Source organism: Alligator sinensis, unplaced genomic scaffold, assembly GCF_000455745.1.
Source record: "Alligator sinensis unplaced genomic scaffold, ASM45574v1 scaffold170_2, whole genome shotgun sequence".
Classification (NCBI taxonomy): Eukaryota; Metazoa; Chordata; order Crocodylia; family Alligatoridae; genus Alligator; species Alligator sinensis.
The window spans coordinates 763,253-777,340 of record NW_005842290.1 but is presented as its reverse complement, the minus strand read 5'-3'; the positions used below and the strand labels follow the sequence as shown (position 1 = coordinate 777,340).

The window sequence follows — 14,088 nt, the reverse complement described above, 5'->3', positions numbered from 1 at the left end:
CTGTAGTTATCCCTGCTAGTCTGAAGTCAGACAGAAGGCAAGGCAGACTGGCACCTTTTATAAACTAATTCAACTAATAAGCTTTCATAAGCAGGAGCCTACTTTGTCAGAGGCCGTAAATGGACCTGCAGGGAGCAGGAGCTTCTAAATAGAAAGCAGTAAGTTCAATAGAAACTATAGGGAAGTGGGGAGAAAATGGGAGGGGGTCCTGTTGAGAGAGGCAAAGGTGGCAAACAAAGCAGTAAACCCATAGGGTTTTTAATGTAGCCTACATAATAGGAATCCATAGTCTCTGTTTAGAACATATTTAGGAAGGACAGACTGATTGACTTACATCAGGGGAGAAACACTTTCCATGCAGAGACACAATGCTGTTATCACTATTCAGCAATCAGCAATGAAAAAACCAACAGCTGATTAGGTCTATCCTCATCAGTAAACAGAAGTGACTCTGTCCTACCAGGCCAGGTCAGGCACATTACTCAAGCTACGTGGACTGCACTGGCCTTGCCACGTTTGAGAGGCCATTAGAGAAATGAACCTGATTTGCAGAGACTCGATCCCAGCCCCAAACCCAGCCTTCCTGACACTGGGATCTCAGTTGCAGGGGTTTAGGTTTTAGCCGTGTTGGTCTAAGGATATAGGCAGACAAGGTTCCTTGGGTGAATTTGATATCTTTTATTAGACCAACCCAAATGGTTGGAGAATAGTTATTAAGCAAGCTTTCGGGTTCAAAAACCCTTCGTCAGGCTCAGGAAGCTGCAGCAGTTGGTGTGTGCTCTTCCTGGATGGAATGAGATGGGATCTCAGTTGTGATTCAAGCCTATTTTAGCAAAAAGCAGTAGAATACACGATGTATTTTGTATCACTTTACTGTAAAAGGCAATCAGCAAGAAGGAATCTAGAGGAAAGAGCAGCAGATAGACACACTGACTTGTCAAACCTACTGTAGAAACTTGTGGACTCCTATTCCAGAAACAAGGCAGCTGCAGCAGTGATAGACAGCAAAAGCTCAAGCGCCAGCATAAACAGGGCTCAGGTGTTTTTAACCATCTGGCTGATAGGCTTCAAAATGCCATTGCTAATAGGCAGCATCATGGAACAGGTGTGTATTGGGTGGGATCCCATTTCTTGGCCCTGCTGCAGTTAAGATTTTGATCTGCACCTTGGAAGAAAACATAAAATCATTACAGATACAACAAATAGAGGATTTGTGAGGTGAGATGAGGTAGTACCTTTTATTGACCACCTTGTATTGTTGGTAAAGATAAGAGATAAGCTCTCAGGATCCAAGTACCCTTCATCAGGTCTGGGAAAGAAGTAGTTACAGTTCAAGCTAAGTAAGGAGTTGGAACAACCAATGAATTGGCAGTTAGCACAAAGGTTAGGGGAAGAGGTAACTAAGGAAAAGGATGGATCACCATGCAGTGCAATTTGGATCACTTGGTAAGCTGTATTTGAGCAGAGAAAGTGCATTTCAGTATAGTCAGATGTACACTAATGCATCTAGGAAGAAAGACTGTTGTGATGGGCAATCAGCTAGACATGAGCGGCCAGCGCTTCTGGGGTTTGTCTGGTAGCAGTAGCATGTCCCAGGCAGCAGGAGGCTGTTCCCAAGCAGCCCACTTGAGTCCAGTGACAAACTCTGGAGCCAGAAGCTTGCCAGCAAAGCTGATCTGGGCTCATACCTGGCACCTAGGTCCAGACCCTTGGTCTCCCGTGGGTGCTGCACACAAGGTGAGAGCAGCCTTACTGGTAAACTTCTGGTTCTGGTGGTCATCCATGAACTTGGGTCACCTCCACGTCCCAGAACATGCTGCTGCCCTGGCACAGGCAAGACAACTGGAACCAAAAGGGCTAAGGCAATCCGTGGCTATATGTACACAGAAGAATATTAAACTGTAGTAGCAGAGAGATGATGGTATCTTTGTTTTTGACACTGATGCTACAGGATCTGGGTCTGTAGGATCTGGTGTTCACAGTTCAAGAAGGCTGATGAAAAATTGGAGAAGTTTTAATCAAATACATAGCTGAGTAATGATTAAACATGTTTTGTAACAAGAGATTTGAGTGAGAGACTTGAAAAACTGTCTCTTCAGTTCATCAAAGAGAGGGCTAAGACTTGATCACAGTTTACACTAAGAACAGAATCTGGTACTAGAAAGTTCTCCTTATTGCTGTCATTTAATGGCTGAAAATTTAAACTAGGTAATCTAGATTAGAAATTGAGAGACAAATTCTTAACTATGAAGGTATTTAACCATGAGAACAACATAAGCAAGGGTTGTGGTTGATTCCCCGTCATGGGAGACATTCAAAATAAATTAGATGTTTTTCAAAAACATGCTTTAGTTGAAACAAAGATCAGTTCAGTGAAAGCTATGGCTTGTGTGGTGTAGCTCAGACTAGACAAGAACAATAGCTCCTTCTTGGCTTGCAGTCTGCTGAGAGCACATTTTCATCACACCGTGGTGAGCATTTGAGACCTGCACTGGTATATTATGTCAGTGCAAATGCACCATTTCCAGAATGGCAGCATTTGTTTTTTTTAATATAGACACACTCTTAGATGAGGCAGCTGTGATAATCACAGGAGCCCAGCTGCCAGAGTCTGGGGACACAATCGCACCATGTCTCCAAAGGAACAGAAGAACCAAGTATTACAACTGAGATGGCAAGACCTATGTATCCTCATTAGATAATGGATGCTGGGAGGAATGCAACTTGACAAGTGAAAGAGCTCACATTTTCCTCAGCTGCAAAAAAGGTACCCAGAATAATGTTAAGAATGCTCATATCTGCTCCAGCTTTTGTAAATAAACCAGCAGCTTTAATGAGTCTCGATCGCATAAAAAGAAATCAGGATAAGGACCTTCCTCAGGCCAGACATTACTCTTTGAGTTATTCAGTACTATGAAAGAGAGTTTCTTACTTCTAGCATAATCTGTCCTTTCTTGGACATCTCTCTTGCTGGTGTGTTTTCACCTGGGCTGGTTATCTGCTGCAATATCAGGTTGTTTAGAGTTTTAAAATATTTTTCTGTGTGCCTCAGCTAATTCGTTCTCACCTTGTAGCTTTAGCTTTAGGCTGTTAACTCCTTGCTTTTTAGGACATTCTTATGCAAAGTGACAAGGTAGCTTACTTAACAAATATAACTTCCCTGAAAAAAATGTTATTTACTTGGTGCTGTCTTGGCTATGACCTTCAATGCAGTCCACATTGTCTACTTCTTTCCCCTGGGCTGCACAAACTGGGCTCTTCCATTTGCTTTTCTTGGGTCAAATAAAAAGAGATGTTGTCTATTGTCCAGAGAACAGCATAGGGATTCAGGGCCTCGTGCGTTCTAATCTTGGCTGATGTCAAGTTCCTTGTTGGCTTTAGGTGAGTTGTTTGACCTCTGCCTCAAGTTTCCCTATGTTGTCAGTTCAAAATTATCTGTAACTACCTATCTCCGAGTGCAGACTGGGATCACCTAATGCTAGTAAAGCTAGCTAATACATGTGGGGTAACGAGGACACAAATTAAGCACTGGATTCTCATAAAAGTTGTTCTTTGCTGTGCAACAAAGATCTTGTTGTGACTAGTTAATTGAGCAAACATTCCATCCCATTCCAAAATATGCTAGCTATGCTTTTCCAGGCTTGTTTCAAGAGTCCCTTCAGCACATTAATTTCTCTACCAATCTGAAAAAACAAATGCCTGCTCCCAATTCCTGGGCCTCACCTGATGCTCCCCAATTCCTGTCAGATTGGATTTCTCTAAGGAGATAATCTCACAACACATCATTTAATTAAACATACAAGGGGAAGAATTACTAGATTGCCTGCCAGTGTTGTTGCTCTGTCTGTTCCTCCACCAAATGTTTTACCGCTGGAGTATTTTCTGTCATGTCTCTACTGAAACCTCTTATCTCCAATTTCCTCCTCATCTCCCATCTCTCCAGAAAGGCTGCTTCAAGGCTACTTTTCATCCCTGCCCGTATCTGACTTCAGTGAACTAGCCTCCTAAATTGCAAATAGTGTCCAAGTGTGTCCTCATCACCATCAGAACTCTCCATCCCTCCATTTCTTGCTTTCATATTGCACTTACTTTCCTTTAGTTCCTCTTCCTTTCTCTATACTGCAGCTACTTCCAGGATTTTTCTCATGCTTTCTTTCATGCCACCCCTTACAAACAGGCCCCCAATTAATGTATTTCCAAGTACCCTCCTTCTCTTGCAGTATACTCCCAGAAGCAGTCCAGCTTTGATGATTATACACCCCAGTGTCTGTATAGCTGGTGTCTCTCTCCAATATATTCCTGTACCTTTACAACCTTAGGCAAAACCCAGTGAAGTCAACAAAAGAGTCCTACTGATTTGAATGGGTCTCAGTTGAAGACTTCAGGGTGTCTGCACTGCAGTCTTCTGTGACTGCGGTGTAAGGTACAGAAATAGCCAAATTAACTTTACTATAGTTCCTGAGCTGCCTTATTTAATCTAGCAGTGGCGGCATGGGACTCCATAAGGGGTAATTGATTCTGGCAAGAATGTAATCTGTCATGTCTGCAAAACCGGTCTTGTCTTTGACCCTTTCCAAACATAATGTAAGACCACACATTTGCATGGTGCTTTCCAAAAAGCAGCAGACAATCATGGAAATCAAACTGATAAGCTTCAGGAAAACCTGTGGTAACACTATTATACAGGGCAGCCATCTAACATGCTGATCGCTTTCTGGTTGTTTGAATTGCCCACCCACTAAACAAAGCGTGTCCAGCAAATACTTTTTCGTCCTTCCAACATGTCTTGTGAGGATGCTTTGAGAATAAAGTGAAGTAATGGGGAAAGAGAGAGAATCTGTCTCAACATGATTTATGTATCAACACACTCTGTCAGAGGGAAATAACCAATTTCTTATGACTAAATCCCTGGCTCCTCATTTCTCACAATGTAAATAACACAGAGCAATAGTAGTATATCCTTTTGACATGGCACACAGAAACAGATACATAAGATCTAGGCCTCCCAGCCCAGGTGAACAGATTTTTGCCTTGAAGTCAGAGATAACCAGGAGTCTTTAGAAACAGGAAGTCATGGTAATTAAGTTACATATGAAAAGGAAAGGATATTGAGATAAGTATTTCTTATATTTCTCGATGTACATCAGATTCCAGCTATGTAGAAGCTGCTGTGCAAGTTGGAAGTTCCTTCTTTTATTTAAAAAATGTGAAGGTAATTTGACATTTACTCTCTGTGGTCTTTGCAATATCATTGTAGAAAAGTTTAAAACTATTTGATTGAGCTCACACACAAACCATCAACATGGTGCATGCCTATGCAAAAAGTGGCCTGAGTTTCAGAAGGAATGTGTGCTCCAGCAACCCCTGTTGAGGCAGAGAGGTGTTGGATTTGAATGTCTTACTTTTTAGCTTGCTATTTTTAAAAGACTTGTCCTCACGGTAGAGCATCAAGACTCAGTATGCAACATACAGCACACTTCCAGTACGAGTATCTTAGTTCAGGTGCAGGAAAGCAAGACAAGGATTGAGGGCTGTGCTAGAGCAGGGCGTGCATGTCTTCCTCATCTGATGCTGTTACAGAAAGCTACTGCAGAAGTCAGGCTTCTTAGGAAAGCTAAGCTGTATATACCAGGGTGCCCAGCTGGCTGGGCGAGGGAGCTCCTTGGGAACACCTGTTGAGTTGCACCACTGTTTGAGTTTACTTTCCAAAAGCCCTTTTGCTGCTTTCCTTTCAGTGGAATGTAAAGGGACGGCTGTAAATAGGGGATCTCTGCAATTCCCTCCTTTCTTGAAGGAGAAGAAAGTGTAGCCTCCAGCCAGACTGAAAACAAGTTCCTTCCCATCCTCAAAACAAATAAAGTGAAGCTTATAAGCAAGCTGCTAGTTGAAACTTAGTACTTGGGAGATCCCCCTTCCCTGTGCAGTCTGGTGAAAAGCTGCTAGAAGAAACTTTACACAAAGAGCCTGGTCTGCTGCAAAAAACGGACTTTCTGGCGTGCTTCCTTCTCTTTAGGTGAAAGCCTTCCTCGTCCAGCTGGAAGCAAGACAAAGAAGTGGAACAAACCTGCAGTGTTTAAGGAGCTCTTACTCTGCGAGAAACAGACCTTTCCCCAATCCAGGGATCCCTCAGTTCCCACCTCCAAATGATTTTCCTTCTATTGCAAGTGCTCCCAGCCTTACCTCCATATAACTCTTAAATTTACTGGGGCTACTAGATGTGCGTACATGTGCATCTGTGGCAGAGTCTCTTTAATAGTTTATGTGGGATTAGTGCAAGGACTTTTTCTTCTATAGGAAGTACAGAAACACTTTTTGCACAACTGATCCTGCGGGGAACCCCCTCCCCCCATCAGCAAGACTGGCCAAGGGAGGACCCCTGCCACCCCTGCCCAGTCACTGGGGGGGCTCGTGTCCTGTCTGACCAAGGCAGCACCAGTCACCCATGTGTTCAGCCATGATAACCCTTCTCTTCGGGTCCTCTGCTATAAGGGGCTTATAGTCCTTTGCACCACTTTAGATTTCATCCCATGTAAATAATGAGGGACTTGACACATTTATGGGATATGCTGTGCCAATTCCAGGATTACTAACCGCGCTGAGACAAGTATTTTCTATTCTGCGTTGCAGCTGGCATGTTTTAACTTCTCTGAGCAATCCAAAAAAAGTGTCATATTCACAGCCTTGGAGTAGTGCAGGTATATATTTTCCCAATGTTGAGTTTTAAGCTGAAATATCAACTTAAAAACATATTTTAAAAGAGATTTTTGGAAAAATTATGAATTCTTCATCATTTCTTCATCATTTCCAGCAAACTGGAAATATTTAGTGTTTGTAACTAGCTCTACCCTGGAAGTAAAAATCCAATCTTTTTTCACATAATAGCTGTAAGTCTTTGCAGGACTGGGGTCATATTGTTTAAATATCAAACTTTGCAAATAGGGAAATAGATATTAAAACCCTGGAACCATACCATAAAACTTCTAAAATAGAGCATTTCCAACTATTTTCTAAAAGCCTGACTCTTAAATACTTTAGTAAGCTAATGATTTACCTCCATACTTAATACAGCAACCTAACCTAATTATTTTAAGTTAATGTTTTACATTTTTTGCAAAAAAAATAAATAAATCTGAGAATGCCATAATAAATTAATGATTTACCTACAGCATTATTTTTGCAGGCACACAGACAGAGCAGTTTAAAAGAGCAATCATTTAAGAATTATATTAAAGACCATTCAAAGGAAAGATAAAAGTGGATAAAAAGTGTGTATCAATAACATCTTGCTTTTTGTTAAAGTGTGTATTTATGGAAAAAAAAAAAAAAAAGAGTTGGTAGAAGGATGAATGGTACCTTGTATGTAGCTGGGTGACAATGCAGTCCTACTGGTTAGCAGACAAAGCAAAAAATACAAGGATATCTATATATAAGTATACTGGTATATGTTCCCCCCTAATTAAGGGATATCTGTACCCAGCCAATAAATAAAGGCACAACTGTACAACTGATCTGCCCAGATGAACATCTGCACCTGCACAGAGCTATATTGAAGTCAGTGGCCTTCATAGAGATTTCACAGTCTAACAAGGACTCCAATCACAGTATCGGGCCAGTAAGCATTAGCATTTGGCATTACTGATGTGTTCTTGCTGGCCTGGCAGATTTAGTAAAGGAAAGTTATGTTACACACCAAAGCTTGACATGAAAGCTAAACTGAGAAAAACAAAAGTGATATGCACTTTGCATTATTTGAGTATATCAAAAATACATATTGCCAAACAACAGACATGCACCATCTGCTCTTCACTATCTGTTTACAATAATACAACATAAACATAGCTTGGGTCCATAATCCGTATGGACAGTATTTCAGACATGCTTAGAAACTACAGTCAGGACTAAGACCCAACTAACCTTCCTGTCCCCAGAGACCTCACTATCTACACTGATATTTAAGGTTAGATAAAAGAGCCAATCCAAACTGACAAGACTATGAGAGTTGCCAGTGCTCAGCATGTTTGATCTCGTTCAAAAACAAAAGCCACAGAAAAGTGCTACGTTATCCTACAGTACTACTGTACTCTTGGGTATTTCTTCTCAAGTGCAATTTTGTACCTTCTATAGATTTGCCAAAACCTTAGTCACATAGTTTAACTGCCCTGGGGCCACTGATTACCCTGTCAAACAAGGAGAAACTGCCCTCCTGCTTTTTAAAACTATTGTACAGGTGACACCTACTGGAAGAATGTGATGACAGCAACATGTGTTTCTTCTATGGAGAACATAAGTGCCATATGGAGGCAGGCCAGTGGTCCATTTAGTCTAATATCCCATCTCCAACAGTGGCAGGTGTGGATGCTTTAGAGGCACAGCATTGAACTGGGTATATATAAAGTGATTTATTCCCTATTCATTATCATCCCATGGGATTAGATTTACCACTAATGCTCAAGAAATACTAGTGACAGCACAAGCAAACAAGCTTGCTCTACACCTGCTGTCCTCATTCAGTTTCTTTCTAGCACAAAACCAGATTAAGTTCCCCAATATACCTCTCACACTCCTTAACATAGAAATAATGTATAGCAATGGTTTGGGGGTCAGTTCAACAAACCAAAACAAGACCATTGCAGTTTCAGGAATATAAAAATGTTCTATGTTGATTGAAAATGTTGAAACAAAATATTTTGGACCCAGTAATTCCAAACTGATATTTTCCAGAATTTCTATTTTCCAGCAGTGCTGGAAGTGGTATCTTTCTGAAGAGATGTAGAACTGGGGACGAGTTTCTGTGGTCAGGGACAATTCAACAGCACTTCTCTTACTCCAACTGCTCCAAATTCAAGCTCAGATAATCATATTCTTTCCTCCCAAACTATCTTGCAATTTCAAGTAGCTTTGGCATTCTTCCTTCCTTCCTGTCCTGAACTGTTGCAAAGCCCTGCTGTGCACTTAGACATATAAGCCATGTCCAGATGAGCCTGGCCATGTGGCGATGCAGACCCGTCTGCAGTGCCACACTGCACATTCAAGTGTTCCCTGCACTGCTACCTTGCAGGTGGGGGAGGAGGGAGTTACCCCAGGAGATTCCAGGGTCAGAAAACCCATGCCAAAAAAAAAGCAGGGCAGCGCACAGGGTGGCAGTGCACACCACCCAAACCCAGAACCTGGCTGGCTGCAGCCATGCTCCAGCTACCAGCTACAGGAGCACTGCAGCTGCAGCTTCCTCGGCCCCCAGGACCCCGAGTAAGGCTGCTGGAGCCAGCACAGTTGCTGGTCCCATCCTCCTCTACCCAACTTGGGGTAACCTGCCACATACCAGAACATGCATGGCATAAGCATTCCCCAGGGACAAGTAGCAATGGTACAAGATGTGGAGCTGCTACTTGTCCCTGGGAAACCAAACATCCACGCTCATCTGGACATGGCCATAATGTTTTTACCCTAGACCTTGCTGCATTTCAGTAGCATGTGAAGACATTTCTATATCTAACCTAACTGTCATCTTTATGTGCCTGTATATGAAATTGCTTTGCAATTTCTGAAAGTGAGGGAGGGTCTGTTAAGAGTATCTCAGAATTTAAGCACCCAAAACTACCAGTGACTTTTCAGCATCTTGATACAGAGAATAATAGAAATTAAGGGCTGGAAACAACTTCGAAAGATCAAGTCCAACCCCCCTGCTCTGGGCAGGAATACTGCTGAAATCAAATGATCCAAGCAAGGTGTGTGTCCAGTAGGCCTATGCAAAGCGGTTAGTATTTGCTTCGGATTCGGATTCAGCCAATTCAAGGGACAGCAATTCAACTCGGTGATTCGAATCACTGTCCCAAACGGAGTCGGCCGAATCTCCGAATCAGCCAGGCCAGGCCCATCCCCTGCCTGCTCTCCCAGCCCGGCAATGGCTGCCCTGCCCGCTCCAGCTCCCGGCACTTGGGGAAAAAAAAGCTCAACTCACCGGGTGCTGCTGGGTGGGGAGCGATCCCCACTACCCCCGCTGCATGGGGGGCTCTGCACAAGCCCCCCCGACATCCCCTTGCTCTCCCAGCCCCCCCATTGGGTGCCCTACCCAGCCCAGCTCTGGCCCTTTAAGGAAAAAAACAAAAACCCCTGCAGTCACTGCTCCTGCGGGCGGGGGGGGACCCCCGCTGCCCCATGCCACATGGGGGGCTCTGCACGAGCCCCTGAAACCTTGAGACTGCTGCAGGAGCGGTGAGTCCTGGGGCTTTTCTCCATGTCTTTTTTTAAGGGATGGAGCTGGCCCAGGCAGGGCAGCCATGAGAGGGGGCTGGGGGAGCAGAGTGGGGGCAGGGGACTTGTGGCAGAGCCCTAGTGTCCAGGCTCCTCTGAAGACTTCCAAGGGTGGGGACTGCACCACCTCCTTGGGAAGTCTATTCCAGGTTCTGGTCACCCTTATTGTAAAGAAGTTCTTCCTTACAGCCAACCTGAAACCATCCTCTAACAGCTTATGGCCACAGCTCCTTGTCCTCCCCTGGGGTGCCCTGGAACAGTTTTTCTCCCAGCTCCCAATATTCACCCCTTACATACTTATAGACAGCCACCAAGACCCCCCCAGTCTTCTCTTTCCCAGGCTGAAGAGTCCCAGATCCCTTAGTCTTTCCTCATAAGGTTTGTCTTCCAGGCCCTTAATCAGTCTTGTGGCCCTGCTCTGGACCCTTTCAAGATTCTCCACATCTTTTTTGGCTGCGGTGCCCAGCACTGGACACAGTCCTCCAGCTGGGATCTCACCAGCGCCGAGTAGAGAGACATACAGTATCACTTTGCATACAGTAGCTAAAGAAGTCTCTGATACAGGGCACTACCACTATATGTATATCAAATAAGATATCATTAATACTCATCCATCCACAATCCTTGTGATCCAAACCTTTGAAAGAAAAATGTCATTTTGTAGTTTTCATTAATGTCCTTATTTATTGTTAATGTTTTCTGCCTATATGAAAACAAATAAAGACGTCCAAATATAGGACTCTGAGCTGAGGAAATGTAATGCTGATGAAGTAGGATTTAACAATCAGCATTACCCCCTAGTGGACAGAAAATGTTTCGCATTTACTTTGTAACTGCCATATTTCAGTTGTCCGGTATCCGTAGACTTACTCCTCCTGTGTGCTCGTTTGATTAACTTTTTGGATACATGGCCCTGCCCTAATTATTTGCACTGTAACCTTAGCACTGAAGCCTTGATCCAGCAAAGGCAGTAAATATATGCTTCACTTTATGGGTAGTGCCATTAATTTATATAATTAATTCACCATTAATATATTGATATACCTAATACATGCTTAAATATTTGACTCTGTGAGGGGCTGAGAAAAATATTCAGAGCTATGCTTGACTATGCCTGTAACTGTTGGGTTTTTTTCAGTAGTTAATACAAAAAAAAAGTTAGGGACAGATTATTTTTAAAGATTTTTGAGTGCTATACCATTGATCTGGACACCTAAATACATTTTAAAATGTGATCTTTGAAACCTAAAAAATTCTTGACAACTCCCTCTAGAAGTGCCGTGCTGTGATCACTGAGCTTTTTCATGACTAATAACATTTTGCTAACATTGTCACTCCTGGCACTTGGTTAGCCAATATTTGTCCCAATGACTTTTTGTTAAGGAGATGCCCTTAGTTCCATTTCCGTCTCGTTGTTTGGCGAGACCCTCAAATCTTTGCAATGCTCCAGTCCTATCCATCTCTTGCAGCACCTTCCTTGTAGATTCATGGCCTCATAAAGTAGAAGAACACATGATTTTAGCTAAATCTATTTAATTAAAACCACCAACTTCTCTGGTATAGACAAGGCCATGTATCTTTGGGGTTCAGGTACCTCCTGCCAGTCAGAATTGTTGGCATTCTTGTAAGCAGTATGGCTGTTGAGCACCCCAACAAGCATCTCAGCCTTGGCAAGGCAGAGAAACTCAGCATCTAACTGACACATGCATAAATCCCACCAGGATTCATAAGCCACCATTGCTCTGCCCATCTCTCCTGGTGAACTCAGTCTAGCGGGCATTTTCAGAGCATGCCTGCCAGACTGGGCTCTTCACAAACCATGGCAATCGCTGCCTTTTTTCGAAACACAGGCAGAGGAGAAGGCAATGGTATCAGCTCTATCTCAGTGGTTAAAACATGCACCCAGGATGTGGGAGGTTCAGATTCAATTCCCTTGTCTGCCTGGGGGGGATTCGAGAGTGTATTTTCTACCACACAAAGGAACGTCTAGCCAGGATGTCTTTGTCTGGGGACACTTCATTTCTTGCTCGAGGCTGTCCCACTTCACATAAAATCATTAAAGATTTGTTGTGGGAAAGAGATCAGAAATGAGCACGACTCCAGCCTGGTAGCTATAACACTCACCTGGGAGAGAGAGTCCTGGGTACTAGTCTCCAATAGTTGTACATTATTTCACATTAAACACAGATCAGGGACTGTGGATTTCATTCAGAGGCACCTACCACTTACCTTGTATTATGATGGGTACCTAACTCAGGGCACCAAATTCTGCTGCAGTGCCAAGTGCTGAATGCAGTACTCTACTGTGTGGCACCCAAGTCTCTCAGATCTCAACCTCCCTGAAAATCGACTGATCCTTGAAATCTCAGTGCAGGGTTGCTTACTTGTTCTGAGATGAGGATTATCAGGCTCTCTCTTGCACAGCCTATGTGGGGTCATTTCCCCCACCACAAAGTGTCATAATCCTTTACCCAACGTCTAGCTGTCCAAATCACAGCACACTTTGTAGACCAATACTCTCCTCTCTGGACAGGCCCAGGGTGAGAAATGCTTTGAAGTGCGCTGGCAGAGTTATGATTTCAGGAGTGGGATGCCTAGATGCCCTTGAGAACTTGTGCCATGGCCTTGAGAGAGAAAACTTAGACTTCACCATGCTGATCTCACTAGACCTATCCCCACCATCTGGAAGTTACAACATGAACTAGGTAGGTCACAAGCTTTGTAAGGCAGGGAGTGTCTTTCACTAAGTGCTGATGTGTCACTTAGCACAACTGGGTTCTCATCTTGGTTCAGGCTTCTATGCACTACTATGACACAAATATTAGTAACTACCCATTAAGCCCTTGGACATGGTTATAATCCAAGACAAATAAATTAACGTGAAGAGGGTGTCTGCACTCCTGTGCTGCTGCAGGCATAAGCACGTGCCCTGCCCTCCACAATAAGAAAAGGAAAAACAGAGCAGCGTGACGAGCTTCTCCTACTAGCTGCAGCAGTCAGCCTGGAAATGACCACTTCTTCAGGGCAGCAGTTGACTCAGATATGACAAAGCCAAAAAGCCAGGAATGGAAAGGCCTGCTGAGGATAAAAAAGACTGGTAGGGTCCATCACTCAAGCGCTGCCCTACCCAGAAACATGAGAACATAATTTCAGTTTACCACCATGCCAGGTCCACGCAGCATTCTTCGCATTGCTTATCCAGGAGATTGCTGTCCCCACACCTAAACTGCCCATAAGCACGTATCTGTAGGAGACTCCCAAACAGCAGAATTTTTGGGCAGTCTTTCAGGCATTATACCACACTGAATCAGACACCTTGAAAATACCCTTAGATACCAGGCATATGTATAACCCTGGGGAGTCACTGGACACAACCTGATGTTTTGACCAGGAATTGCAAACGCCTAAGGATAGGAGCTAGCTATTTATCACCAGAATAGACTGCGTCAGTGTTTTTTTTCCCCCATCTGTGTGCCTTACCAAATGCTGGACTATTTCTGAAGCATACACAAAGCATACAGACTTTTCCCTCAGCCTCTTCCTGACTGATTTCCCTTTACCTATTACAAGTATTCACCTTTGTTTTAGTAAACTTAATAATTTTGATTTTTGTATAGAAGTTACAGTTTTATTTATTTTACTAAGTAGTATGATCAATAAGAAAAAAAAAAACTTTACATTATTATACTAGATAAGGATTGCTATCTGTATTTCAGTAATGTCTGGTATGGCCTATTGTGTTTGGTGTCATATACACAAAATTATGTCTGTTATTATATTAATATAAAAATACAACTTAAACTCTGTGTGTACTGTGTATCCTAACATACCTTGTCA

The 14,088-nt window shown here is 43.1% G+C and overlaps 1 long non-coding RNA gene across 3 annotated transcripts; it reads left to right on the top strand.

Annotated features, from left to right (window-relative positions):
• Positions 1-1,083: 1,083 nt before the first annotated feature.
• On the top strand, positions 1,084-7,335 carry LOC102382647. 3 transcript variants are annotated; one of them, XR_324381.2, is made up of 3 exons: positions 1,084-1,218; positions 2,558-2,767; positions 6,014-7,335. It is a non-coding gene; the product is annotated as an uncharacterized LOC102382647 (long non-coding RNA). The 3 variants fall into 3 exon arrangements; XR_001358388.1 differs by having other exon boundaries at positions 1,084-1,228; XR_324382.2 differs by lacking the exon at positions 1,084-1,218 and adding an exon at positions 1,241-1,446.
• The last annotated feature ends 6,753 nt before the right edge of the window (positions 7,336-14,088 follow it).